Consider the following 4,819-nt stretch of genomic DNA (forward strand, 5'->3'; position numbering starts at 1 on the left):
TCCACTTGGACTTACAATCCTTCAAACTCACTTTCTGGATGTGCTCTCCTCGGGTCAACTCATTGTACGTTGCAGAGTGGGTGCTTCACTACTCAGTCATTCTGACTCCCCCCCCCCCCCATCATTCAGTAACTCAAACTGTCTGCACTATGTGCAATGGTATTGCATCTGACTACTTTCAGTGTAACTATTACAGAAATCTGTCCGCAGGCCTTTCTTATTTCTCTTGCATGACCGGATGTGAGTTACTCACAGTAAAGCTTTCATCGTAAAAAGAGGAAGAATTGAAAGTGTTTCTCTCCTTGGGGGCATCTTTGGAGGCAAAAATTGTTAAGACTGATCACCCCAAAAAGAGTAGAATCTTTTGCAGACTATGAATCTTTTCTTCAAAAGACACAATTTTATGATTGTCTCTCAGGGAGGGGGAGGAGATTTGCTTGAATGCTGGCCAGTGAGATGGCTTTTCTCCCAGCAGAAATTCTTAAGGGCTTATTTTCTTGACTAGATTAGCCTAGATTAGTGTGATTAGCCTTGACTAGATTAGCCAGTTGGAACCAAGCATGCCCTGCTGTCTCTCCAATTCTGTTCGCTTTCTGATTCATGTTATCGTCCAATCTAATTAAGATAAATATTCTACATTATCACTGATGGCTTTTGATTTATCTTGATTTATGGCTTACTGTGGTAGCAGCAGAAGGTCATTCAGAATCTACCAGGAGATCACTGGTGACTTGCAGTAGATTGCAAGGGTCTCTGTCAGTGGTTTAATGATGGCAAATAGCAGCAGCAGGAAGGCTTCTTTTTGCCTACAAATTCAGCAGATGAAACAAGGCAATCTTGTGGGACAATCAGGAGTGCCTGGGTATTCGGGTGGAAGAACTCTGACCTCAGTCATCCCAATGTTTGACCACAGCTGGGCTATTGCCGGGGCTGTAGCTCAGTGACAAAGCACCTGCTGGGTATGCAGAAAGTTCCCAGTTCAGTCCTTGACATCTCCGCATAAGTCATCTCCTTTTGCCATTGTGAGCCACAGTAAGCAATACTGATCTAGAAGGACTGACTGATGGTCTGACTTGGTATGAGTTTCATAGCTCCTGAGGTGACCAATAATGTAGCTAGGGGGGTGATACCCACGGGCCAGGTGACAACGCCCCCTGCATCATCACGTCACTCCTCACACCTGCACAGTCATTTCTCCCCCATGCATGCACAGCCTTGACCACGGAAATGGCTCAGTTTGGAGCCATATGGGATCCAGGGCAGCAAAAGGTAGGCACAGTCTCTCTCTCTCTCTCTCTCTCTCTCTCTCTCACACACACACACACACACACACACACACACACACACAGAGTGGAGATTTGGAGCTGAGTCTCCATTTTGCATCTGTTTGCAGAGGGTAGGCCTCAGGGTTAAAAAATAGTAGATGTCACAACCTGGCCCAGTTGACCTCCAAAGTCATGTTACTATATTTTGGCCAGTACTAGGGAAGGAACAGGCTTGGCAGCTTGCAAGCCTTGGCCTTAACCAGAAGTCGGGACATTGATGTTCCTTGGTTTCCCCCACTTGGCAAAAAAAGTGTGTTGGTCAGTGAGTGGGTGTTAGCCCAGGAGTGTGGCCATTTTGGTTCGTTTCAAGTCATACATGGCTGAAAGGTGCTGCAGACCCCAGATTGAAATGTAAGCCAGAGGCACATCTAAAATGTGGCAGGCCAGGGCATTTGCCCTGGGTGCCACTGAAGGGGGACATTGGGTGTTGATGTAGCTGAGTGGCATGTAGTGGTGATAGCACACCCCTGTCTACATTGCTTCAGGTGGTCATATCACTTTGTCACTACATTGGTCCTCTTCTCCCCAGGTGCCATTAGGCCCTGGGAAACAGCTGATGTAAGCAGCATCCTCCAGACCTTTACAATTCTGGATTATTGGTTGGCAACCTTCAGTCTCGAAAGACTATGGTATAAGCCTACAGCACCCAGTATTCCCAGGCGGTCTCCCATCCAAGTACTAACCAGGCCTGACCCTGCTTAGCTTCCAAGATCAGATGAGACTGGGCATCTGCAGGGTAACAGTTGCTGTCAATAATCTGGATTATTATGCCTTGTTATAATTCATTTTTTAAATTGAAAACAAAAATGATTTAATTCCCATGTAGTATCCTTTGTTGATGTTATACAATTGACAGTGCAATCCTAACTTGCACTGGAACAGGCAGGCCAACTGGCCTGCGCTGTATCCAGGGCAAGTTTTGGGCTGGCTGAGGCTCGGCCCAAGGCAAGGGGAAAAAACTCCCCTTACCCCAGGGAGAACTGCAACAGTCTCAAAGGGACTACTCGGACCTGTGCCACCTCAAGAGGTGGTGCAGATCTGAGCAACCCAGGGCTGGCCCAGGCTGCCTGGGTCTGGGGTTAGGATCCAGCACAAATGCTGGATCCTGGCCCCACCTCCTGCTCCCTGCCCTCCCCATGCCTCCCCAGACCCCTGCGCTGACCTGGAAAGGTCATCCGGCCTGAGGCCTGTGTCAGCGCGGGGAGGCTGGTGTGCCTCCTTGCGCAGGCTTCCCCCCCTCGAAAGGAGGCACAAACTTGTTTTAAGGCACATTTGCCATCTGCCCGGGCTGGCACAAGAGACTTGCACCAGTCCAAGGGCACTTCAGGATTGCACCCTCAGTTTTTTAAATGAAGTCCCATGATATTCTGCATCTTTTTTTCCCTTGCTAATTTTGTTATATTTTTGTGTGACAAAATACAATTCCTTTCTTGTGAATATTGTATTATTAATTTATAGTTAGTAAAGAGGTTTTTCAAATATTTATTTGAATTTTACTGTTCACAAAACCCCAATGTTAGTTGTTGAATTTCATTTGTGCACTGGAAAAACAAAATTGGAAAAAAAAAACCCTTCAGTGTGCATAGTTGTATCATCCAGGGAATAATGATTGCAGCATGTTTCAGCTCTGACCTGAAGGGACTTTTTTCCATCATAACAGGACAATTCATTCTCTATTGCTTGTACTTTATCTTCTCTGCCATGGTAGTTATTATTCATGATGATGGCTTCTGGGATATACGTACATTATACAATTAGACCCTTAATGTATTAATTTTCATTAATGCTATTCACGGTTCAGCCCAGTGGGGATGTTCTTCCTTATTAACAAAATTTTTAAAAAACCACAGAAATATCACGTTCTGAATTGTACGCCAAGGGGTTGACGGTGAAATCTATGATGCAGGAGGTCTGGTCTAGAGGGTAGAGCCTCCGTTTGCCTGAAGATAACATCCGAAGGTTGCCAGTTCGAGGCCGCCGGCACCGTGAATGGCGAGACCTTGAAGCAGCTGACAAGCCAAGCCGAATTATTCCACCTGCTCTTTGGTGTGAGCGAAGAAGCTTCTTGGCTGCCCTTCAAGTGAGAGATGAAGAAGCTGCTTGTCAACCTGAGTGGGAAGAACCTGGAGGCCAGAATGTGATACCAGATCAGAAAAGATCCATCTGAAACGTTGTGGTTCTTGAAAGATAGAAACCTTCTTCAATTGTAAAAATCCCTATGAAGATTTAGAACAGCCTGCCTATGTAAACCGCCTTGAATTAAAGTCTGAGAAGAAATCTGGTGACAAAGAAAGGCGGTATATAAATATCTGTAGTATTATTATTATTATGTGAACTAGAGAAAACTCAGACACACTGCTTGTATTTCAAAGTTTATCTCAAATAGAAAGTTGCCTTGAAAATATTTTTTAAGGAAAAGGTAGGGTATACATGTTTTTTAAAAAAATTGATAGCACTATACCTGAACACATTTTTAATGCATGTTTTATACTTTTACATCTTGCACAGGTTAGAAGTCATCAAAGCAAGGTACCTCCAGAACATTGGCCTGTACCAAAATAGCTGGATACCATTCATTTCTTTCTAAAATATAGCAACATCATAGACATTCCCATACAACAACAACAACAACAACAACAACAACAACAACAACAACAACAACAACAACAACAACAACAATAATAATAATAATAATAATAATAATAAAACTTTATTTCTATCCCACCCTTCTCCCCAAAGGGACCCAGTACTCAGTACCCAGTACTCAAATAGAAAGTACTCAGATCTGTTGTTCATGAACAGATATGAAAAAGGAGATATGAAATGTGGAGGCTACATTGCTAACTCCGCAACCAACTTGCAACACTGATAAGTCAAGATAAAATGTAGTTGTAGCATAGTTGAGTAAGCAGAAGTGTTCTGAATTATTCTTAGTCTAAAGTTCTAGCTCAGCCATTTTCAACCACTGTGCCGTGGCACACTAGTGTGCCGTGAGTGGTCCACAGGTGTGCCGCAGGAATTTGAGGGAAGATCATTTATTAGTAGGGCCAATGGGAATGTGAGCCCCCCACTGGCAGCATAGTGTGCCTTGTCAATTGTCAAAAACCTGATGGTGTGCTTTGACAATTTTAGTGCCTTGCCAGTGTGCCCTGAGATGAAAACGATTGAAAATCACTGTTCTAGATGTAACAATATAGAATTTAAATGTCCTCACGTAAGTAGTAATATTTGTACTTTCAAACTTTTTTTTTGCTAAAATTTTGACTTATGCTTGGTTTTGGAAAACATCTATTTATTTTGTCTACCCTGTGTTGATTCATTTCAAGAAAATGGTGGTGCAATGGTGGACAATGATCTAGCTATGTGATGGTTTTAGGCCATCAGAATTTTTCTTTCCGTGTTGGTTTTCATGTTCTGTTTACCTTGCTGTTTTTCTCAGCATGAGAACTTTAGTGACACAGGTCGCAAAAAGAGGGAAAGCCCTCATCTCTGAA

General features: G+C 43.6%; 1 pseudogene; it reads right to left on the reverse strand.

Annotated features, from left to right (window-relative positions):
• Positions 1-1,959: 1,959 nt before the first annotated feature.
• On the reverse strand, positions 1,960-2,079 carry LOC136646143 (5S ribosomal RNA; annotated as a pseudogene).
• Between the last annotated feature and the right edge of the window lie 2,740 nt (positions 2,080-4,819).

Source organism: Tiliqua scincoides, chromosome 3 (genome assembly GCF_035046505.1).
Source record: "Tiliqua scincoides isolate rTilSci1 chromosome 3, rTilSci1.hap2, whole genome shotgun sequence".
Lineage (NCBI taxonomy): Eukaryota > Metazoa > Chordata > Lepidosauria > Squamata > Scincidae > Tiliqua > Tiliqua scincoides.